A 25,982-nucleotide genomic window follows, 5' to 3' on the forward strand; every position below is an offset into this window, starting at 1 on the left:
TCGCACTGAGGTCTCCCTTTTTCAGTGCTGGACTTGGATGCTTTATGGAAGGGGTCATTTTTTTCCTATAAAGATTGATTTCATTTTTGAAATACCCCACAAAAAGAGTGGAGCTCTTGGTCTAAGCATTGGGTTAAAAAGTCCCTCTCTAATGTCATTCAGTTGCCATTAGTTTCTTGAGCCTTTGCATGTAACTTTTGGCCCGAAGCTATCACTCTTACCTCATCCTTTTGTCATCACATCTCAAGCTGTTCTCCCCAACCAGTTTCATCCTCCCAAGAAACATTACCCTCTGGCATTCAAAGCTAACTTGCAGAAGTTTTGTTAATTCATGTCTGCCCTATCACAATTTATTTATTTATGGCCATAGCTTTTCATACTGTCTGTTAATGAACCGTATATAATTGCTATCCTCCTGTATATAATCGCTAACTGGATATAATCGCAATCCTCTGTATATAATCAGTAACTGGATATAATCGCTATGTTCACTAAAGGAACTTCTATTCTACATTCTCACTCAGAGGGCTGAATCTCCATTTTCACTGGGTATCTCCCAGGCTGCCTGAAAAAGTGGCAAGACACATGAGGAGGAAGGCCCAGCTTATCTTCTGCCCATCAGGCACAGCGGCAGGCCTTCCTCCTGACCGAGGACCCGGGATATGACTTCCCACTTGGCCCTGCTGTGGCTTCTGCTGGAATAACACTTCCTGGGCCCATGGGGGTCAGCAGCAAGGGTAGGGGGTTGGCTGGCAGCGGCCCCCCATGTCTCTGCCCCATGTCTCTGCCCTCGATCCTGCACAGGTTAGTGCAGATTGAGGGACCCCCACTGCCCTCAGGTGACCATACAGCTCACACAGCTTAACCAGGCGTGTAGGCAGGTCAGCCTGGAGCTGCAGAGGCAGGAAGAGGCCCTTTAGTGGTGGGTAATTGGTCACATAAGAGCCTCAAGTGGAGGTAAGGCAAGAAGCTGGACTATGGGCCCTCCCACGCAAGACTCACTACCGGCGATGGCGGAAAGGCCTTGGGTATCAGTCCTGACGCCAGCCCCCACCTAACTTTCAGGTCCTCTCACCTCCTTCCTCACCTCCTGTGGGGACAGAAGATTCCTCCCCCAAGTTCCAGCAGAGTCTTTTAATGGGCTGAGATATTTCAGCCAAAAGAGTTGAATGAAAAGAAAACAGGAAAATCAGAGAAGTAGTTCATAAGGGTCAGATCAGAAACTATAAAAAGACAAACTTGCCTTTATATAGAGCCTCTCAAAGTGGACATCTCAAAGTGCTTTCCAGTCAATGAAGTACTTTTTGAAATGTAGTAACTGTAATAATGTAGGAAACACAGAAGCTAATTTACGCACAGCAAACTCCCCCAAACAGCAATGTGATAATGACCAGGTAACAGCATATTTTTTTGTAATTGTTGACTTAGGGATAAATATTAGCCATGACACCAGGGAGAACTCCCCTGTTCATCTTCAAAATAATGCCATGGGCTCTTTTATGTTCCCCACCAGGCAGAGGGGGCCTTGGTTTAATGACTTATCCAAAAGGCAATAGCTCCAATTACTCAACAGATCTCCTTCAGAGCCAGCTTTACTCAATGCTTACACTCTTCCAATTGAGGGTTCACACCCTACTCCAGGATCCTGAACACTGCAGTCCTGAAGAAATGCAACTTTCAGTTGAGAGATTAAACTAAATTCCTTTCTGTTTGTGCAAGTGGCACCCCATAGCACTAATAAAAAACATTAGGAAGATCTCTCAGTCCCGACCAACATTCATTCCTCAGCAAACAAGTCTGAAACAGACTGTCTGGCTATTTATCTGGTTGGTCTTGATGCTGGCAAGTGTGTTTGAACATCCTGAGGATCTGAAAGGCACTATAACAATGTGAACTTTCTCTTTATTTTACTCACCTTTTCCTGGCTTGATGGCAATCTTGTTCGCACGTATTTGGGAGATCCATGAATAAGAAACAGGGGCAAGTACAAGAATTGACTCTTATAATTTCCATGGCAACAAAATCTCATAATCTCCACAGCGTTCAAAGCTAAACAGCAATCATTCTGCATTTTCTAGGAAATCATATATGTTAGAATGATTTTGAATGTCAATACAGAATTAAAATTTCCTTAAGATAATGATTAGATATTTTTGTCTTTAATTTACAAAGAATAAAATTAACTTTTAAAAAGAATGAAATTAAATAATTGAATAATAGCAGCACCTGTAACAAAGATTAGAAACAGACTGAGGAAACTTTAGGATTTCCATGAAACAAATTAATCTAAACATTTCCCACAACTCATTTAAATCAGCAATTTCCATATGTTTTGGCTTTTACATTCATTTCAGACATTAGTACAATAGTAATCTTTACTAATGATGTCTAATTGCATTCACAATTTTCATCATTTCAAATTCTTTCATTGATTTTCCTTTCTGTAGAAATAACCGCTTTAGAATTCCTCAGATTTAGTGTGCAATCTCTTTGAAGTTATTCTAATTAGTTCATTAGTTCTGTACTGTTTCAATTCCAAGAGTTCTGGGCCGTACCTAATCCCCAACTGTCACATGAACAGACAAGAGCAGACGTTCAGTCAGAAGGTCCAACTCATTAAAAACTAACTGAAATATCAAGGATAATGTAGCCGAGTCACTCATATACCACAGGAAAACAATTATCACTTATAACTAAGCCAATACTGCCTTCGTATAACAAACACCTAAAAATGTTATCTCCACATTGATGCTGTGGTTTTCAATTAATAACTGTGCTGTTTGTTGAATTTTCAAACCTGTCCGCAGATCACAATGAGTGTATTTTATAATTACACGTTCAATATCACATTCACAGAAAGGAGAAATCAATATTAAATTGTTTTACCATAAATTCATCCAAAACTCTTGCTGCCTCTATACTAACCAACCCCGCATTCCATTCACCAATCACCCTGTGCTCGCTGCCCTACATTGGCACCTGGTACAGCAATGCAAGAATTCTGGCAAGGCCTGGTAAGAGTTCTCATCCTTGTCTTCAAATCCTTCCATGGCCTTGCCAGTCCCTGTCACTGTAATGTCCTCCTCCTCTATGACTCTCCAAGATCTCTGTGCTCCCCCAATTCTGGCCTCTTGCATAGCTTTGATTTTAATCACTCCAACAATGGCAGCCATGCCTTCAACTACCTGGGACCTTAAGTTCTGGAACTCCCTCCCACTGCTCTCTGGCTCCCTTCTACTCCCCCTTTAAGACATTCTAAGGCAAAGGTAGATGAATTCTTGATAAGAAAGGGGGTGAAAGGTTATCGGGGGTAGGCAGGAAAGTGGAGTTGAGGTTAGAATTAGATCAGCCATGATCTTATTGAATGGTGGATCAGGCTCGAGGGACTGAGTGGCCTACTCCTGCTCCTAATTTATGTGTTCAAAAGTTCACATGCTCTTATGTTGAAGCTTACCTTTGTGACCAAGCTTTTGGTCATCTGTTTTAATATCCCCTCTTGTGGTTTAGTATCAAATTGTGTTATTAATGCTCCAATGAATTATATTGGGGTGTTTTATTCTGTTAAAGGGGTTATAAGAATACAAGTTGTTCTTGAAATTCATAATATTCTGTTTTTTTTGTTGTTTTTTTCCCTCTTGTAATATTTTTTACCTATCAGCTCCTCCCCCCTTCCTCTTTTGCCATAATGTTGACTGCCCTTCAGTCCCCTGACCAAGTTCCCATTGTTCACGTATGCTCCTTGGCAGAGAACTATTCCACGGTAGGCAGTAATATAGCCAAATAGCATTCTGTATTCACTAGATGTCGATACAGGCATTTCCAGCAGCAACATTTGGATAATGATAAGGAACCTCCGTAACTTGAGATGCTAATGTTAGTTGTGAGATCTGCTGACTCAGCACATGCTAATGGCTCAAAGCTATGACCTTCCTACTCTAAGTGGCACAATCACTCACTAGATAAACTGGCAGAGCTATCAGGGGAGCTTTGTACTTATCTCTTATCCAATTTGAAATTATTTGAAGTATCCTTTTAAGTCCTCATGTGTCACACTAATTCCTCAACCATGAGTTTTGACAAGTAACCTGCTTCGTATCCTCTACTGACACCATTCTTGGGCCACTGACCAAGTGGTGAATGCAAGCCGCACCCACACCACTGCCCCCAGTTTGTCTCATGTTTTGGTTTGCACACCTCTGTTTCCAAAGGGAAATGTCTCACGTCTGCTTGAACTTTCACCAAATGCTAAAGATAAACCCAGAACCCATTACCATAGGTAATTGTATCATTTCACTCCATTACATTGTTATACTATCTTAACATTTTTAAAAATTACTATCAAACATGATTAAAGTACTTTATTAATATGATTCCTTTTTCTGTATTTCCTCCTATTACGATAGTTGATACTTGTATGGTTGAATTTTTATTGGAATCTAACTCCAATAACAGTCTCCAGTTGTTTGAGAACCTCCTGTGTGTGAAACAATTGTTCCTCATCCCTCCCATCTTGTAGTGTATCCGAGAACTGAAGTACTAGCTACTTTGAAACTTGATCCCATGAGTCCAACAATATAAGAGCGTTGCTATATATTAGTATAACAATTGCTATACTTCTAGCCTGTTCGAGAGGCTAAAAGGTAGATGGGGACTTTGAATTAAGTTGAACAAATCTGGGAATAAAAAGCTGGGCCAGCATCTTCCGGTTGGCGAGTGGGCTAGGGGGTGGGGGGGTGGGAGCAGGGGTTGGGGGGGGTGGTGGGGGGTGGGTGTTGGGGGGAGCGGGGGGGGTGGGGAGTGGGGGCACGGGGGGTGGGGTTGGTGGAGCCCGCTCGCCGATGTGTAAAATGACACAGGGTGGTGTCAGGTGTGCGTCCCGATGTTACCCCACGTCATTTAGATTTTCAGTTTGGCGGGCACACCACTGACTCGGCTGTGCGGCCGCCAAACTGTCAACGGCCATTTAAGGCCTTTTTAAAAAGTAATTAAGCCGATTAATGGACCTGCCCGTCCAACCTTAAGGTTGTTGGTCAGGCAAGGAGCCCAGGCGGCCTTTAGAAAAAACATGAAACTTCATCCACGGGCGGGATGAGGTTTCATGAGGGTATTCAAAGTGTTTATGAAATGTTGAAATTAAAGAAATTGACATGTCCCAGCTCATGTGACAGTGTCACATGAGGAGACATGTCAGGAATTTTTATTCCACACTTCCACAAATTTTTAAAACTTCCAGTGATCTCCCTGAGGCGGCACTTTGCCCCAGGGAGGTCTGTGTGTTATTTCGTGCACATGTGTAAAAGAGCTCAGTCCCGGCTCAGGGAATCCCCCTGCACCCCAACCCCCCACGCCGGCCCACACAGGGAGTGCACAGCGCTTCGGAGCGGACGTCACACTGGGCAGGCCTTAATTGACCTACCCCATGTAAAATGGCGGCACACCCACCACCAGGGGTGCCGATCTTGAACCTGCTCGCCCACGCCTGCTCTCGCACATGGGGGTAAAATGTTGCCCCTGGACTCGGTAAAAACGAAGCCGTCAGATTGTCGTAAAAACCCCACTGGTTCACAATGTCCTTTAGGGAGAAACGTTTGCTGTCCTTATCAGGTCTGGTCAACATGTGAATTCAGCCCCACACCAATATGCTAGCCTTCAAAAGTGGTCTAGGAAGCTAATCAATTGCATCACCACCTTCTCAGGGCAATTAAGAATGGACAATAAGTACCAGCAATGACCAATTCTAGAAAAGTCATTTTTTTAAACTTTCTGGAATTTCCTTTATTCCTCTTTGGCTTTGTATAAACCAAGTGGAATCTAGTCCTATGGATTAAAGACACATGCTTTCAAAGCTTTTCATCTTGTACTCATCAGGACAATTTGCAAGAATACCAAAGGGAACAACAATTCATACTTAATGAGAAGAGAGATTGGTTGGCAAGTTGACTCTGATTAATAGAGCCATTGCCTTGGAGAATGTGCTATTAACTGATGACTGACAGTTAACTGCCAAGCTTTGTTTGAATTCAAAGCAGGCAGATTGGCTCTGATTGGTCAAGGTATCGCCCTAGCAAATGAACCAGAGAATAGCTGTCACCTATTTTGTTTAGCTGAAACAGACAATGTTGGCACAAACCCCCTCAATTTAATATCACAGGATTACTGAATGGTTACAGCACAGAAGGAGGCCATTCAACCCATCCTGTCTGTGCACACTCTCTGAAGGAAGCAATTCACCTAATGCCATTCCACTGCTTTCTCTCCGTAATCCTGCACATTCTTCCTTTCCAGTTAACAGTCTAGTTCCCTCTTGAAAGCCTCAATTGCACCTGTCTCCACCACGCTGTCAGGCAGTGCACTCCAGATTCTAACCACTCACAACATGAAAAAGATCTTCCTCATATCAACATTGCTTCTTTTGCCAATTATCTTAAATCTGTGCCCTCTTTGTCTCGATCCTTCCACCAATGGGAACAGTTTCTCCCCATCCTGTCCAGACCCCTCATGAATTTTAATACCTCTATCAAATCTCCTCTCAACCATCTCTTCTCCAAGGAAAATTGTAATAATTATAGTATTGATAAACGTAGGACAGTAGCTTTAAAAATAATCCTGTGTTGTAAGATCATATGATCTGTGTAAACCAATCAGTTTGCAGTACGGGGAACCTCTAGAGGGGAGTCCCTCTTTCATTATAGAGTTAGGTGCACGCATGTAGTTGCTGCTGCTGTCTTGTAAATAAAGTTTAATGTTTCTACCAAGAAAAGTTGCCTGGAAAATTAACTCTATAACAAAAACAGTCCCAAATTCTCCAATCTATCTATGTAACTAAAGTTGCTCATCCCTAGAACTATTCTCATTAATCTTTTCTGCACTCTCTCTATTGCCTTCACATCAGAAGCAATTCTGAGGGACAGAATTAATCTACACTTGGAGAGGCAGGGATTAATCAAGGACAGTCAGCATGGTTTTGTTAAGGGGCGGTCATGTCTGACCAATTTGATTGAATTTTTCGAAGAGGTGACCAGGTGTGTTTTCACCCAGAGGGTGGTGGGAATCTGGAACTCACTGCCTGAAAAGGTGGTAGATACAGAAACCCTCATAACATTTAAGAAGTATTTGGATGTGCACTTGCGATGCCATGGCATACAAGACTATGGGCCTAGTGCTGGAAAATGGGATTAGAATAGTTAGGTACTTGTTTGACCGGTGCAGACTCAATGGACTGAAGGGCCTTTTTCTGTGCTGTAGACCACTATGACTCTCTGACTCTATCCTTCCTAAAGTGTGGTGCCCAGAATTGGAAGCAATACTCCAACTGAGGATGAACCAGTGTTTTATCCAAGTTGAACACAACCTCCTTGCTCTTGTACTCTATGCCTCTATTAATAAAGTCCAGGATACTGTATGCTTTGTTAACTACTCTCCCTGTCTGTCCTGCCATCTTCAGTGATTTATACACATATACACCCAGGTTTCTCTGCTCCTGCAACCCCTTCAGAGTTGTACTCTTTATGTTATATTGTCTCTCCATGTTATTTCTATCAAAATAAATCACTTCACACTCCTCTGCATTGAATTTCATCTCTCACGTATTCACACATTCCACCAATGTCCTTCTTAAGTTCTGCACTGTCCTCTTGACTGTTTATAATACTTCCAAGTTTTGTATCATCTGCGCATTTTGAAACTGTGCTCTGTACACAAAGGTTTAGGTCATTAATATATATCAGGAAGAGCAAGGGTCCAAACACCAACTCCTGGGGAACTCCGCTACAAACCTTCCTCCAGTCTGAAAATCATGCATTAACCCCTCCTCTCTGTTTCCTGTTACATCCAATTTCGTATCCATGTTGCCATTGTTGCTTTTAGTCCATGAGCTCTAACTTCGTTCCTAGGTCCATTGCGTAGCACCGTATCAAATTCCTTTGGTAAGGAGGAGTTTTCAAATGCGGTTGTTGTTTCCGGTGCCTAAGTCGATGCTGGGTGGTCCATACACTTATAATTCTTTTCAACCTTTCTGTAGTGGTTTGATACAACTGAGTGGCTTGCCAGGCCATTTCAGAGGGCAGCTAAGAGTCAACCACATGCGGTGGAACTGGAGTGGTACATAGGCCAAGCCAAGCCAGGTGACGTTGGCAGATTTGCTTTCCTAAGGAGATATTAGTGAACCAGATGCATTTTTACAAAAATCAATGGTAGTTCACCATTGTTAAGATAAGCTTTCAATTCCAGATTAATTAATTAAATTTGAATTCCACCAGATGCTGTGTGATATTTGAACACACATCCCCAGAGCATTGGCCTGAGCCCTGGACCTTGGCCACTTCCACTCACCACCATCATGCTTTACATTGGCCTGTGTTTGTACAGGACTCCAAGGATTAATTCTTATGCAATAAGTTAATGGTTAATGGCAAAAAAAAACATTTTATGACTATAAAGGGATAATAGTTAATCAGTTTCTTTGAATATTTACACATATTTGGGAATTAGTGTGTTAAAGAGGGAAATCTTAAGCAATTTTAAATGAAAAGTCAAGTAACCTCAGTAGAATCATTTGGCTGATCTGATGGTGTAGAAGTGCCATAATGTTTTTGGCCATGGTTGCCTAGCAATAGTGATGAGGACTTGCAAAATAATACAGTTAAATTATTATGCACAAGTCATAATACATGTATAAAGCTGCAGGAATTCAAATGACTGTTTATGTAGGCAAAAAAGGAATACTGGCACTGCATACCGATTACACACACCAAAATTATGTCATAATTTAATATTATCAATATGTCTGCAGTAAGGAAACTGGAAAAAATTCTGGTAGCTAAAGGAAATATAAATTTTTCTATGATTCATCATCAGTATCACATTCTACAAGACCAGTGATGTTTCTATGATTGAGTGCTTACTTCAAGCATCTTCAAACATGCCAGCAATTTATAGCAATGGTTTGTAGCCACAATAATTTATTAATCACACTGTCAGTTACCTTCAGTTAAATAACATCACACTGGAATTCTCACACACTGTGCCAGTCAAGCAAAAACATGCCATCGCCTCACCAATGATGGGATGTTATTCTCATCAGGCTTTCAGGAAACCAGTCACTATATCTCATTGCTTGTCAATTATATGCAGGAAATGAGACGTGCAGCTGCACTGTCAATTAAAGGCAGCAAAATGCAATATGTGCTTGTGCATGAGCTTGGCTGGTTTTGCTTAATTGTATCCTGTGTGCTGGCGGTGTCCAGATTAATACATCCACTGTCATGCTTTCATCCGTTCAGAACTTGGGACGAATGTTACCCTTTTTTTCATAATTTTCAGTCCAAAAATCACAGGAATGCAGATTTTTGAAACATGCATTGTGCAGAATGTGGTTTTGTTAGTAGGAACACACGAAGTAGCATCCTATTGTGAAGCAAATATAATAACAATCCTTTTCATCTCTCAGTCAGCTGACAGGCTCACTCAAACCGTAAAGTATCAAAATTTCAGCTGTTTAAGGTGTTACAGATAATACATCAACATGTGAGAAAAGTTTAATTTTCATAGCAGGCAATGGGTGTAGTTATGACTGGGATGGTAGAGAAATGCAAGCTTCTGACGGGTGGAAATCTTCAATATGCAAAGGAGACAAGAAGTATAGCTATCACGACTCAGTGGGTTGGATTTACCTGATCCAGCATCTACAACACAAACCTACCATTTCCCTGGCTGTGTTTCCTTGTTCAGAGGTTATCACTTATGCATGAAGGGTTCAGGGCAGAATTCTTTCCAGCTAGTTGTTAGGGTGAGGGTGGTATAGTGGTAATGTCACTGGGCTGATAATCCAAAGACCCAGGCTAATTGGCTGGGAGCATGAGTTCGAATCCTACTGTGACAGCTGGTGGAATTTAAATTCATTTAATAAACCTATAAGGCTAGCCTCTGCAAGGTGACCATGAAACTGTTATCAACTGTTGTAAAAACCCTAATGTCTTTAGGGAAGAAAATCTGCCATCTAGATCAACAGCAATGTGGTTGACTTTTAACAGTTCTGTGAAATGATCTAGCGAGCCATTCAGTTCAAGGACAATTAGGAATGGGCAACAAATGCTGGCCTTACCATGAAAGAATAAAGGAAAGAAAGGGGAAGCCTTCAAGAAGCTTCCAACAAAGGTGTAGACGGTGCTCTAGTGGGCCCCTGCCACAGCCTGAAGAAGGCTTAATGGGGCCACATGCCTGGAACTAAGACAAACCATAAGACATAGGAGCAGAAATTAGGCCATTCAGCCCATCGAGTCTGCCCCACCATTCAATCATGGCTGACAAGTTTCTCAACCCCATTCTCCCGCCTTCTCCCTGTAACCTTTGATCCCCTTACCAATCAAGAACCTATCTATCTCACTCTTAAATACACTCAATGACCTGGCCTCCACAGCCTTCTGTGGCAATGAATTCCATAGATTCACCACTCTCTGGCTAAAGAAGTTTCTCCTCATCTCTGTTCAGGTCTTCCCGTTACTCTGAGGCTGTGCCCTTGGGTCCTAGTCTCTCCTACTAATGGAAACATCTTCCCCACATCCACTCTATCCAGGCCTTTCAGCATTCTGTAAGTTTCAATCAGATCCCCCCTCATCCTTCTAAACTCCATCGAGTATAGACCCAGAGTCCTCAAACGTTGCTCATATGTTAAGCCTTTCATTCCTGGGATCGTTCTCGTGAACCTCCTCTGGACACTCTCCAGGGCCAGAACATCCTTCCTGAGATACGGGGCACAAAATTGCTCACAATATTCTAAATGTGGTCTGACCAGAGCCTTATAAAGCCTCAGCAGCACATCCCTGCTTTTATATTCTAGTCCTCTCAAAATAAATGCCAACATTGCATTGGCCTTCCTAAGTACTGACTCAACCTGCAAGTTAACCTTAAGAGAATTCTGGACTAGGACTCCCAAGACCATTTGCACTCCAGATTTCTGAATTCTCTCCCCATTTAGAAAGTAGTCTATGCCTCTTCTTCCTCACACTTCCCCACGTTGTATTCCATCTGCCACTTCTTTGCCCATTCTCCTAATCTGTCTAAATCCTTCTGCAGCCTCCCTGCCTCCTCAACACTACCTGTCCCTCCACCTATCTTTGTATCATCTGCAAACTTAGCCAGGATGCCCTCAGTTCCTTCATCTAGATCGTTAATGTAGAATGTGAAAAGTTGTGGTCCCAACACTGAACCCTGCAGAACTCCACTAGTCACCGGCCGCCATCCTGAGAAGGACCCCCTTATCCCCACTCTCTGCCTCCTGCCAGACAGCCAATCTTCTATCCATGCTAGTACCTTGCCTCTAACACCATGGGCTCTTATCTTACTGAGCAGCCTCCTGTGCGGCACCTTGTCAAAGGCCTTCTGGAAGTCCAAGTAGATAACATCCATTGGCTCTCCTTTGTCTAACCTACTCATTACCTCCTCAAAGAATTCTAACAGATTTGTCAGGCATGACTTCCCCTTGATGAAACCATGCTGACTTTGCCCTATGTTACCATGAACTTCCAAGTATTCTGAAATCTCATCCTTAATAATGGACTCTAAAATCTGACCAATGACCTAGGTCAGGCTAATCGGCCTGTAATTTCCTGTCTTTTGCCTCACTCCCTTCTTATACAGGGGGGGTTACATTAGCGATTTTCCAGTCCTCTGGGACCCTCCCTGACTCGAGTGATTCCTGAAAGATCACCACTAACACCTCCACTATCTCTTCAGCTATCTCTTTCAGAACTCTGGCGTGTAATCCATCTGGTCCAGGTTAATTATTCACCTTCAGACCTTTCAGTTTTCCTAGCACCTTCTCCTTGGTAATGGCCACCATACTCACCTCTGCTCCCCCAACTCTCTTCAACTTTGGGGATGTTACTCGTGTCTTCCACCGTGAAGACTGACGCAAAGTATCTATTCAGTTCCTCTGCCATTTCTTTGTTCCCCACTACTACTTCTGCAGTGTCAATTTCCAGTGGCCCAATGTCCACTTTTGCCTCTCTCCTACCCTTTATATATCTAAAAAAAACTCTTGTAATCTTCTTTTATATTACTGGCTAGTTTACCCTCATATTTAATCTTCTCCCTCCTTATTTCTTTTTTAGTTGTCCTCTGTTGGTCTTTGTAGGCTTCCCAATCCCCTGGTTTCCCACTGCTCTTTGCTGCATTGTATGCTTTCTCTTTAGCTTTTATGCTGTCCCTAACTTCCCTTGTCAGCCATGGTTGCCTCGTCCTCCCTTTAGTATGCTTCTTCTTCCTAGGGATGAAGTTTTGCTGTGTCTCCCAAATTACTCCCCGAAACTCCTGCCATTGCTGTTCCACTGTCTTTCCTGCTAGGCTCATCTCCCAGTCAGTTCTGGCCAGCTCCTCCCTCATGCCTCTGTAGTTGCCTTTATTCTACTGTAATACCGTTAGATCTGATTCCAGCTTTTCCCTCTCAAATTGCAGGGTAAGTTCTATCATATTATGGTCACTTCCTCCTAAGGGTTCCTTCACCTTAAGCTCCCTTATCAAATCTGCCTCATTACACATCACTAAATCTAGAATTGCCTGTTCCCTAGTGGCTCCACCACAAGCTGCTCCGAAAAGCCATCTCGTAGACATTCCACAAATTCCTTTTCTTGGGATCCACTACCAACCTGATTTTCCCAGTCTATCTGCATATTGAAATCCCCCATGATCACTGTAACCTGGCCTTTCTTACACGCCTTTTCTATCTCCTGGTGTATCTTGTGCCCCACATCCTGACTACTGTTCGGAGGCCTGTACATAACTCCCATTATGGATTTTTTTTACCTTTGCGTTTCCTCAACTCTACCCACACAGATTCTACATCACCTGACCCTACGTTGTTTCTTGCTTACGATTTAATTTCTCTCCAAGAATTCACCTACTGAAGGATTTGGACATGGCCGAGTTCTGTGGTAGAAAATGCACTGCAGCAAATTGGGGAAGGGGAGGCCCATGTGAAACCCTCAACCTGCATTGGAAAAACATGGGATCATTCCAACTGATACCATAGACCTACTGACATGGTTCAGTTGGCTATCCTGAGGAAAGACAGGAACAAAGATAGATCGAAGCTATATAGACCTAGAAACAACTGGATGTGGCAGGAGATGAAGGAGTGATCACATTCAGCACACTTGTTGGAAAGAAACATGCTGAGGTAGTTGTAGCTTCACTGACCTTATCCTCCACTATCTTGTTCTCAAGTGGAATAGACAAGAAAATACCATCTCAACGAATCAATGTGATATCAAATACTCTAAGGAGCTAATTAGATTGCGAGAAAAAAATATAAGTTAGAATATTGGAGAGACTGCTTCTTTGGGTCAATAAGTTTTTGTACCATCTTATATCTGGAGGAATTTTAAGCTGCTTTGGGCATGGAATCATTGCAATCTGAAAAAGGGAGAGGGACGTTTGGAGCATAATCCTTCATCTGCTCCTTCCTGGCCTCTGAAGCAGGCAGGTGTTTTTTTGCAAAAATATACTTTATTCATAAATTATCTGAAAGAGGATTGCAAAACTTTCCAAGATAGATATGACAGAAAGTGCAATAATGTTCAAGTTTTCCACATGGATCATGTTGCACCCTCAGGTGCTCCGATACAATTATGATACATGTGATATTTGCTGTCTACGTTCGATGAGTGGTACAGCACAAGGGGTTCTATACATCTCCCAGCCCCTTGGTGCACCATGGCTGAAAGGTCCTCTGAAATTCTGCTGTGCGATGACTGTACAATAACATATCCCAATGGGAACTGAGCTTGAGGAGCTGGAAGGTCATTAAGATGGTGACACATCATCAATATAGCACTCGCTAATTTCAAATTTTGGTGCTGGAAATGTAGAACAGGCCAGCCTGCACACTCCTCTCTCAGAAAAAAAAAGTAACTGCTCCAATGTCCTGGTGCCTCAATGGTGCAGGTATTCCAGGCTGTCTGAGCCGATTATGCAAACAGCCGCTTCTTGAGATTTGAGCTGATGGTTGGAGCATGGTCGTCTGTCCTGCTACCCATTTCGGTGGTATTCATCAGCTGAACAGAATTTAATGCATGGATATCAAAGTAAGGTCCAGCCACCAGGGAAGGGATTTGCGTTAAAGTGCAAGCTTTCCAAGGATTGACAACAAACTGCATGGGCTAAAAATTGAACTGTGCCGTTTTTTGGGTGTGGGAATTCTTGATTCATGACCTGCCCTCACCTGTTGTCATGGAGGTAGCTAGCACACACATTTGGTGCTGCCTCCTCATTGTACTGTTGATCTGAATGGGGGCCCTTGCTGCCTGAGTGCTCAGTAGGGGCACGAGCAGGGTTTGCTCAGGCTGCCTTCTCCTCTTGTCGGGGAGCTGCGACCGTCTGCTTGGACAGACATTGGCTGAATGTAGGAGCTGCACAAGTGGAGAACCAATGAGAAGAGAACGCTCCGAGGTTCCCAGATATGTATTTGAGGCCTTAGTGGTGAAAGGGGAGAGATGCCATGTTTCTCCTGGAAGCCAGGAATCCCTGGCTGCAGTCCCACAGGACGTGCAATGAACCTCATGCAGGAGGTCAAGGTCAGTGAATGAATCTTCACAGGCCAGCTCCCACCCACCACACCACCAACATCGCATGCTCTCCAATGCATCCCATCCCCTTCATTCAACCAGCAGCTCTCCCTGGCAATTAAAACCTGGGCCTAAGATCTAGATACTCCCTCTGAACCTCAAACCAATGCAGCCAGCCTTACATCCAGTTTCCACCGTTTTCACATATCTCCAACTATTCAGCCACGGGAGGCCACATCACCTGCCCCCTCTCTCACAGAACCACGTGTCAAACAATAGGAAGGAGCAAAGCAGATCAATAGAGAAAAGGGCACTTCCTGGACGGAGGAGAATGGTTCACCACACCATGGGGCTGGCTGCAACAGAGCCCCTGCTATCAGGTATCATTGTCACGATGATGAGGGTGGTGGTATGCTCCAAACTTAAGCCCCTTCTCAACTCCCAATTTGCGCTCATCCGGCTATCTGGCTTCATGAGCAAGCTGCAGATGGTGCAATACTTCTTTTCCCACTCACTCACCCTCCACGACCCAATACTTCCCCTTTCTCATTTGCTGCTTTCAAACACCCCAGGAGCTGCCATCTGCTGAGAAGGGGACAGGCAACTAATGGCCTGTCCAATAACAACAGACCTCGAGGATGGAAGGAACAGTGAGGATGAATTGAAGGGACACGTGGACAAGGCCGAGGCCTACATCGAACCTCCTACTGTCCAGTTAGGCAAACACAGAAATTCTAGTAAATGTGGACACCATATTCACCCACCTGAATGCAGAACAGCGAGGAGACATAACAAGGCTGTCCACTGCATTTAAAAGCATCTGTAGAGACGAGCCAGGCTGCACCAATTTAGCTCGACGGGATGTGGATATGGGAGAGGCCCCTCCCATAAGACAACATCCCGATCATCTATGCCCAGAGAATCTGGCCCAGGCTCGGGAGGAGATTAACTACAGGCCGGAGCACCAGATAATAGAGCCGGGCAGCAGCAGCCGAAGCTCCCCAGCTGTGTTCCTGCCCAAGCCAGACGGCTCCACAGGTTTTGCACTGACTACTGAAAAGTTAATGCAGTGACCGGGAGTGACTCCTACCCGATATCCTGGCTGGAAGACTGCATAGGCAGGGCAGGTAAATCACATTACAAAACACCAATAAAAATAGCTGGAAAAACTCAGCAGGTCTGATAGCATCTGCAGAGAGGAACACAGTTAATGTTTCAAGTCCGTATGACTCTTCAACAGAACTAAGGAAAAATAGAAAAGAGGAAAAGAGGTGAAATATAAGCTGATTTAAGGGGGCTGGGACAAGTAGAGCTGGATAGAGGGCCAGTGATAGGTGGAGATTGCCAAAAGATGTCACAGACAAAAGGTGTTGAAGGTGGTGATATTAGCTAAGAAATGTGCAAATAGGTGATATTAAGGGTAGAAAGCAGGACGAGCAAGGTACAGATAGCCCTAGTGGGGGGTGGGGTGGGGGGAAGGGATTGAAATAGGCTAAAAGGCAGAGATAAAACAATGGATGGAAATACATTTAAAAATAATGGAAATTGTGGGAAAAGAAATATCTATATAAATTATTGGAGAAAAGGGGGGTCAGAAAGGGGGTGGGGATGGAGGAGAGAGTTCATGATCTAAAATTGTTGAACTCAATATTCAGTCCAGAAAGCTATAAAGTGCCTAGTCGGAAGATGAGGTGCTGTTCCTCCAGTTTCACTGGAACAATGCAGCAGGCCAAGGCCAGACATGTGGGCTTGAGAGCAGGGTGGAGTGTCGAAATGGCAAGTGACAGGGAGGTTTGGGTAATGATTGCGGACAGACCGAAGGTGTACTGCAAAGCGGTCACCCAATCTGCGTTTGGTCTCTCCAATGTAGAGGAAACCACATTGGGAGCAATGAATGCTGTAGACTAAATTGAGGGAAGTGCAAGTGAAATGCTGTTTCACTTGAAAAAAGTGTTTGGGCCCTTGAACGGTGAGGAGGGGGGAAGTAAAGGGGCAGGTGTTGCACCTTCTACGGTTGCATGGGAAGGTGCCGTGGGAGGGGGTTGAGGAGTAGGGGGTGATGGAGGAGTGGACCAGGGTGTCCCGGAGGGAACGATCCATGCGGAATGCCACCGGGGGGGGGTGAAGGGAAGGTGTGTTTGGTGGTGGCATCATGCTGGAGTTGGCGGAAATGGCGGAGGATGATCCTTTGAATGCAGAGGCTGGTGGGGTGATAAGTGAGGACAAGGGGGACCCTATCATGTTTCTGGGAGGGAGGAGAAGGCGTGAGGGCGGATGGGTGGGAGATGGGCCGGACACGGTTGAGGGCCCTGCCAACCACCGTGGGTGGAAAACCTCGGTTAAGGAAGAAGGAGGACATGTCAGAGGAATTGTTTTTGAAGGTAGCATCATCAGAACAGATGCGACGGAGGCGAAGGAACTGAGAGAATGGGATGGAGTCCTTACAGGAAGCGGGGTGTGAGGAGCTGTAGTCGAGGTAGCTGTGGGAGTCGGTAGGCTTGTAATGGATATTGGTGGACAGTCTATCACCAGAAATTGAGACAGAGAGGTCAAGGAAGGGAAGGGAAGTGTCAGAGATGAACCACGTGAAAATGATGGAGGGGTGGAAATTGGAAGTAAAATTAATAAATTTTTCCAGGTCCGGACGAGAACATGAAGCAGCACCGAAGTAATCATCGATATACCGGAGAAAGAGTTGTGGGAGGGGACCAGAGTAGGACTGGAACAAGGAATGTTGCACATACCCCTTAAAGAGACAGGCATAACTGGGGCCATTACACATTACAAAGATAGATTTACTCAAGGGATACTAGCAGGTTCTCTTGACTGCCAGTGCGAAGGAAATCTCTGTCTTCATAACCCTGGGATGGGTTATTCCAGTATTGAGTCATGCTATTTGAACTCCGAAATGCCCAGCCACTGTTCAAAGGCTGATGAACCAGGTAGTGGCAGGTTTAGCCAATTGTGTTGTGAACCTAGACGGCCTCCTAGTGCACAGTGACACCTGGGAAACTCACTTGGAGTAACTGGAAGCCGTCTTCCAGAAATACAGTCAGCTGACCTAATGGCCAATCTCGCAAGAGCGAGTTCACTAAGGCTTAGGTGACCTCTCTCAGACACGTAGTGGGTAAAGGACAAGTACTGCCCAGAGCTGCAATGGTACAAGCTGCAAGTAGCACAATTTCCCATTCCCACAACAAAATGGGAAATCATGAGGCTCTTGGGGATGTGTGGATCCCAGCGCAAGTTCATCCCAAACTTCAGCACAGTTAGCTTCTTGCTGACAGACCTACTACAGAAAAAAGTGAAAGTAGGTATGGGCCAAGAAAAGCCATTCAGCTTTGGAGAAGCTGAAAGCCATTTTAATAAACAAAGTAGTGCTAACAGCTCCAGAATTCAACCAAACATTTAAAGTAGCCATCGATGCGAGTGATATTGGGGTAGGGGCTGTCCTTCTCCAGGAGGACGAATCAGAGATAGGGAGACCGATCAGGTACTTCTCTAAAAAAAAACCTAACAAGCATCAGAAATGGTACTCCACAGCGGAGAAGGAACCCCTCAGTTTATTACTGGCTCTCAAACACTTTGAGATTTACATCTGAAATGAATACAGAGAGACCACAGTTTATACTGACCACAACCCTTTAACCTTCGTAGGAAAGTTCAAACTCAGGACGCAAGGTTATTCCATTGGAGTTTGTTTCTCCAACCAAAGCACCTAAAAATCAGCCACATTGCAGGGAAATCAAATGTGCTTGCAGACGCCCTGTCCAGAACTCAAAGAGACCCAGTTAGAACTAAGGGGATAATCCAGACCAAAGCGAATGGAAGTGAATGTGTTTTTTTCTGGTTTGTATTTTTTTTAACCTTGTAATGATATGAGAGTGAATCTCACTTAATTCCTTGTGATGCGGAGGTGTCACAAGGCTCTGCCACTGTATTTATGAAAATATAAGTTTTTAAACTTTCAACTGATGGAAATTTTACAAATTGAAATGAGATAGAACAAACCACTTAAAACTGCAAGGCCACCTTCCAAAGCAAAGGTGAAAAAGCAAACAAGACACCCTCGGAGGAGTGTGAAGAGAGAGATATTTCCTATTATTCAAAGATCCATCAAAACTCGTCAAGGAACAGACATTAAAATGCAAAGTGCTGGATATTGAAACGATGGCTGCCACAGACAGACCCACCCAAAGCCTCTTGGAAATACACAATGGGTGAAATATAACAGGCCAGGCTGCAGTCACTGAGGAGAGATTGCAAGTGACACAGGGAGTGTCAAGAAAGTTTTTAGCAGAGGAAACAGACTGAAAAGCTTCATTCTCTCCCTTGCTCTCTTTTGGAACAAGTGTGTGTCAACATCATAAACCTACCAGCGAACAGAGATCTCATAATAATTGCAATATCTTCTACATCATGAAACCAGCTAATCCAAATCAGCTGCAACATTTACAATCTACGTCTGAAGGACAATCAAAGGACACTTAACTGTATTTTCTTTTAACTTCTTTTATTCCCTTATTTCTGATACCCATGTGTGTGACATTGAGTCTTTATTATCTTTTCCTCTCGGGTTTAGTGATTACTACATTTGCTCTTTCTTTAACTCAAGGAAACCTTGTTTGATTGGCTCTTTATTGCTCACAGAGCTTAAATAGTTGAATACATTCTGAATCGGAAAAGCCATATCCTCCTGAAAAAGAAACTTAAACCTTTGTTGTGACCAACCAAGGAGGCTGAATAGAGGAGAGAGAGATCACTCCTTCTCACCTGGATCATCAGAACAGCATGTATCAAATGCCAGCACCTTGCACAAATTAGTTGCATTTCAAAATACTGTCACTACTAAGAATTTATTAGAAATTAAGCACTCCCTGAAGAGCGGCAATCTTCCATAAATTATGTCAGAGAACAACACTATGACAAACACCAGTGATTGCAGTCTGCTAATTACTTGGCATTGCAATATCCCTAAGGAGATTACAATCAGATTGCATTTGCATTCACATCTACTGCATGGAATAATGATCATCGTGCATTCAACTAGCCTTGTTTAATATTCTAGCTAATATTAATTAAAAATATTGCATGTGCTATTTTACTGAAGGACCCAGTGCAGAATGATTGGCATATTTTCATGACAGAATACTAATAACATGCTATTGGTAATTGTTGGTGTCTATTATACTTAGTATGGCTCAGTAAGTTCACTACTTTTAGTCACAAACATGTTGCTTAAGTGTAGCAGTGTTTATCATTTGGCTAAGAGTAAAACCATGCCCGAGACTGCAGTTCAACAGTGCTAAAATGTTTAGGTTCGTTGTGTCAATAAAAATTACCCATTACTTATAAGTGAGACAATGTATTTGGATGACAGCTACGAAGAACTAGAAAGGGTTAAGTTTGTGTAATGTTGCACAGCTTCTAAACAAAATCTCACATTTCTGTAAATATTAGATGAATTTCCTTTGTGTAATAGCTTGAAATTGATGCAATTTTTCAGAATAAGTCACACATAGGCAGTTAGGTTCCTTTGCACTGAAGAAATTTCAGACATAGGATGTGCTGTTTTGTGAGTATGTGTTCCGGGGTGCGAGTTAATTTGGTGATGTTGCATCTGTTTGTGTTTTTTTTTAGAAACAGTTATAAACTCCATTAAGTTTGGCAGTCGTGACAGACGTGTTTAATATTTATGGAGCAGAACTTTGTGCTAAATAGGTTTACGGTTAACCATCCACCATTTTACATTGTCAGCTTATACTGATCCACATGATAAGATGGCAGGTTCTCCTGGAAGTCACATACAGTGTGATCCATCCCTAATGTTTAAAGATGAAGTATTTATTCTTATTATTAGGATATATTTGATAGTTTGGAATGTAGTAAATGTTCATCTCAGTACTTTACACGCCAGTGACATGATATATTTACAATTAAAAATAGCATAAAGAAGAACAGTTTTATTGCATGAGTTCTTAGCCGATTGATCTTTTGCAGTAGTTTGTTTTTCATCACAAATTTCTTTAGCTCACTGCTGCCACCTTTTGGTCACCTTCATCTCATTCCTATTTCAGTTCCAGACCAAATGGATTTTTCCAACAACTCTAGCCCTGGAGTATCTTTAAAAATGTATTTTAAAGTAGCATTGCACATTGAATCATAGAATGGTAGAAAATGTTTCTGGCTCCCAATTCCCACATCATACATTTTGTGTTTTCACATTGTGGACAACATTGGCAAAAATAGAGATTTTCATTGTCCATCCCTCGTGTGAAAAGGTGTTCTGTAATCCAGAGCCACTAACCTGGCAGCCCGATACAACTGAGTGCCTTGCCAGGCCATTTCAGAAGACAGTTAAGAGTCAACCACCTTGTTGTGGGACTTCTGAGGATTGACAAAAACCCCGGGGTTTTCTGGGCTATTGGCTGAACCAGTTTGACGTGAAGTGCCTGAAATCTGGCCGCCTATATTTTGGGAGCTGCCCCGAGTGTGCAATGATCGGCACAGCTACTTGCAAGTCAATTTATGATACGCTGCGAGCTGTCAAGAGCTGGGCTTTATCACTTTAATACTTGGTCAATCCAGTATCTCTGCTCTACTTCAACAGCAGGGGATAACAGTCAGGCTGCTGTTAAGTAATATGCCTCATGCCACTTCTTCATAGAACCACCAAACCTGCCAAGCACAAATGGTTGGTTGACCAGATAATGAACAAGAGTCTAATGATGCTGTAGAATCAGTTTGTTTAAAACAGGAAACAAGTGCAGGGGCAATGGGTGCTAGTCAGCTGAGAGATAAGCTCATTTGGTATAACCTCACAGATGAACAGATATGTCTTAGTTCTGATGAAGGGTCATACGGACTCAAAACGTCAACTATATCCCTCTCAGCAGATGCTGTCAGGCCTGCTGAGTTTTTCCAGGTATTTTTGTTTTTGTTCGAGATTATTTGCAAGTTTTGTCTTGCCAAAGATCTGCCTCCTCTCTTCAAATCCAAATGAAATTGTGGTTCCTTAAACCTCAACATCACCTCCTAAGCCTGAGTATCAGCACCTTCACTTTACTTGTACCTTAACATCATTCAACAGACTCAAATATCAATTGACCTTTACACCAAATATTCCAGTGATTTATCACAACTATTTAAAGAAACACTATTTGTTTCTCTCTCCATGCACATTCTCTCTCAGTATCCAAGCTTATCTCTGTTGTATTCTGACATTGTTTCAAAGATCTGGCATTTGAGATATGGACAAATGCTACATGACATCATGGCCAGAATTTTCCTGTCGGTGATTTGGGGGCGGGGCCCGGTCGCCGAGGGGAAAATGATGCTGGACGTCATCGAGAGGAACCCCCAATTGAGGCCATTGACAGGGTAATGAAGATAATTAAAGACCTGCCCGTCCAACCTTAAGGCTGGTGGGCAGGACAGGAGCCCCAGCGGCTTCTGATGATACATCAAACCTCATCCACTGGTGGGATGAGGATTCATGTCCGTTTGTAAAAGCTTTAACAGATTTTATGTGATATTTATGAACATGTCCTATCTTGTGTGACATTGTCACACGAGGGGGACATGTTAATAATTTTTTAATGTTTCTATTTTTAAAGTTTTCTGGACTGTCACTGATCTCCCTGAGACAGCGCTTTGCCTCAGGGAGCAGTGCGGTCACTTTGACAGCTGGGGATTCCCTCCCCACCCCCTGCACAGGAAGTACATAGCGTTTCCCGTCGGGCAGGCCGCTGGGTGGGGCCTTAATTGGCCCGCCCACTCAAAATGGCGGCGGGGCCTGTTTCAGCGGTGGAGTTCGGCTGTCTGCCCGTCGCCGAGCCGGTGGGGCCCGCCTGCCCATCAAGGGCTAAAATCTGCCCAATTAGTCTCTTGGCACAGAGATACCCCATCTCCCCAAGTCCTAAGCCCTGGCATAGATACAGTACAGGCTGTGGTAGATCTTGACTTTGTGCAATAGTGTAAGTTGGCTGTCGATTTTACATCTTTCCCAATTTGGATTTCCAATGAATTCTAATCAATTAATTTTAATGAAGTTACAATTCAGGTGAAATTAAAATTCTCATCCTTGTTTTCAAATGTTTCCTTGGCCATGCTCCTTCCTGGCTTCTCCAGGCCCACAACCCTCCAAGATATCTGGACTCCTCTAATTCTTGCCTCTGGTGCATCCCAATTATATTTTCTCCACCATTGGCAGTGCCTTCAGTCACCTGGGCTCTAAACTCTGGAATTCCTTCCCTAAGTTTCTCCACCTCTCTACTTTGTCTTCCTCCTCCAGGAAAGTCCTGAAAAGCTGCTTCTTTGACCAAGCTTTCGGTCATCTGACCTTATGTGACTCAGTGTCAAACTTTGTTTTATAATGCTCCTGTGAAGCACCTTGAAAAATTTTCATTACGTTAAAGGTGCTTATATAAATATAAATTATTGTTGTAAGTATATATTGTTGGACATTGAGAGACCCTATGATTATAGTTTAGCTAAATTTCCAAAAATCCCTTGATAAAGTTCCATACACAAGACTGCTACATAAAATTTATGATACTTTGTAAAATCTAAGATTGTTAAGAAATTGGTTGAAAGAGAGGAAGGAGCATTTACTAAACAGAGGAGTGGTGTCTGCTGAGGAGATATATTGTACAGAGTGCAACACTTTCTCTTCCTGCTCTATGTAAGTGGTTTGAGTTCAGAAAAGGAAAACAAATTGATCAAATTTGGAGAAAGTAATAAACTAGGAAAGCAGTAGAGTCTGAAGAAGTGATAAAGGAACCACAGAAAGCCTTAGGTCTTGTATTTGCATATATTATCTAACAGACTGAAAAAAATGGGGGACATTGTTGTATAAAGGGTTAATGTTAAATATGTAAATATATAGTCTACATCATCAGTGATGCAAGATCAGATGATAACAGAGAATGGAGAGAGATAATTCTATGTAGAGCCTTGTGCAGTCAACTTGTAATTAGCTAGCATTATGTTCAATAAAAGATAGAGTTTGCTAACAGCATCACCTCAAGCCTTATCTGTAGGGCCAGATTCACATCTGCCACATACCAGACCAAAAGCAACAAAAACAGAATAATTACTTAATGATTGCTGTTGAATTTGGAGGGAAGAGTCTGAAAGAGATCTGGGGCAGAATTTTCCCCCCATCGGTGGGGTTGGTCAGAGGCGGGCAGGAGCTGGCATGAACCCGATCAGCGCCCCTGATCAGGTCCGCGCCGTCATTTTACATGGGGAGGCCAGTGAAGGCCCGCCCAATGTGACGCACACCCAGAATCGCTGAGCGCTCCCTGTGCAGGCAGCGGTCCCTGAGTCAGGGCCTGCGCTCTTTCAGGCATACACACAAAAGTGCGCAGAGATCTCCCTGAGGATTACTTTATGGTTTAAACATTTAAATAAAAAAAATTAAAAACTTTTAAAACATGTCTCCTCATGTGACAGTGTCACATGAGCTGGGACATGCCAATGAATTTTTAAAAAATTTTTAAACACTTCATGAAACCTCATCCCACCCGTGGATGAGGTTCCATGAAAAACGCAAAGGCCGCCTGGGCTCTTCACCTGTCCCCCAACCTTAAGGTTGTTAGATTAGGAGTTAGATTAACTAGGGGCTTTAGAAGTTATCATAGTAGCAATTTGTAGATCTATGTTTGTACTTAAAATCATTTCTTACCTGGCAGGGGAGAGACCTTCATCGTGTTTCTGCCAGGGGAAGAGCAATGGCTATAACCAGTCGAACTCCTTACCATGGGGTACCTAACACCATCCGAGTCATGGTGAAGGGCAGCGAGCAAGGAACAGGAATGGATCGGACCTTCTTCACCAAGAGGATCCTATTCAAACTGTGTGGTTTCGAGGCTGCGGAGATCTACTGCCTACAGGATTTCCCCAGCGCTGGATTTTTTGATGTGACCTTCAAGCAAGTGGCAGCTTGTGTCAAACTCCTGAAGGTGTTTGAGGAGAAGAAAGACCTGCCAGAAATGAAGATCCTGACGGCGGAGCCGCTCTTTGTTCTACCGTTGCATCGTGAACGGGTTGCGACGGTGCATCTGTACAACCCCTACGTCCCTGTCGCTGATGTGCTCACCTTCCTTACCAGGTACTTCGATAAGGTTGGGAGCTGCACCGCGGTTAGAGATGATTTGAGGATCTGGACATGTAAACACCAGGTTAAGGTCACACTCAAGACCGACGGTAAGGGAGCCATCTTCCACCCCCCCTTCCAGATTCGCTATCGGGGGAAGCCGTGGGTACCTTGTCTATGCTGGGCAACCCAAACTTTGTCGCTCATGCAGCAAGTCTGGTAATGTGGCGGCCAACTGCAGTGCTGTCCTCTGCAAGAACTGCAGACAGGAAGGTCACCAGACAAAAGATTGTAAACAGGCTAAGTGCTGCGACCTGTGTGGCGAGGTAAGTCACCTCTACAGGACCTGCCCCAAATGCTGCCGTACTTATGCACAGGCAAAGCTAATGAGGGGGAAGCAGAAGAAATGCCTCATGTCACTCCAACTACCAAGGCCCCCAGGGAGAACAACGGGACAAAGGAGGACACAGAGAGAGACAAGGTGGAAGAAAAGATTGGGGCAACAGACGGCCAACCAACAGCACTGCCCCCTGAACCTCCCACTCCTCAGGAGAGCGAATCAACGGAGGAGGAGGAGGCAGCAGTGGGAAAGCAGCAGGGGGAGTGGCAGCTGGTGAAGAGAGCCAAAAGGAAGAAGGGGCTAAGAAGAAACTAAGCCACTTCCCAGACAAGAGGCAAGAGGCGTCTCCCATCCGACACGGATAACAAGACCAGCAGCTCTTCAGATGAAGAAGGGCCAGGGCGGTGCCAACAGAAGAAGCGGCAAAACGCTAGGGAGTTGGAGAATGAGACACCCGAGCTCCAGAACATTGGAGACAGTGAAGAGAACCAGCGCACCCCAACTTTGCCCACAACCCGAAGAGGCCAATGCACCACAACCCCAGGAATCTGGGAACAGTGAGGCACTCAGCGCACCCCAGCTCCGGGAAGCCGGGAGCAGCAACGCCCCAGAGGGGGAGAGGATTGGAGAAGCTTCTCCAACAGAGGACATTTCAAACCCCACTCTCTGCACGGACCCCCAGATGCCACCCGAGCAGAACATCTCCAATGGGGAGGTTCAGGACGCTTTCCTCAGCCCATCCCAAGTGAAGCAGTTTGAGCACACCACGGGCATGAAGAAACTCTCAGAGACAACAGGTTTGCTAAGCGACTAACTGCTTTAAAATGGGTGTAAAGATTGTATCCATAAAGTGCGTAGCATTAAATCTACTACACGATGTGTTGCGAGCTTGGACTAGCTTGCCAAGGTCAAAGCTGACCTGTTGTTTCTGCAGGAGTGTGCGATACCGCACCTCAGCTCCTACAGGCAATGGTCACCATGG

This window comes from Carcharodon carcharias, chromosome 15, assembly GCF_017639515.1.
Source record: "Carcharodon carcharias isolate sCarCar2 chromosome 15, sCarCar2.pri, whole genome shotgun sequence".
Lineage (NCBI taxonomy): Eukaryota > Metazoa > Chordata > Chondrichthyes > Lamniformes > Lamnidae > Carcharodon > Carcharodon carcharias.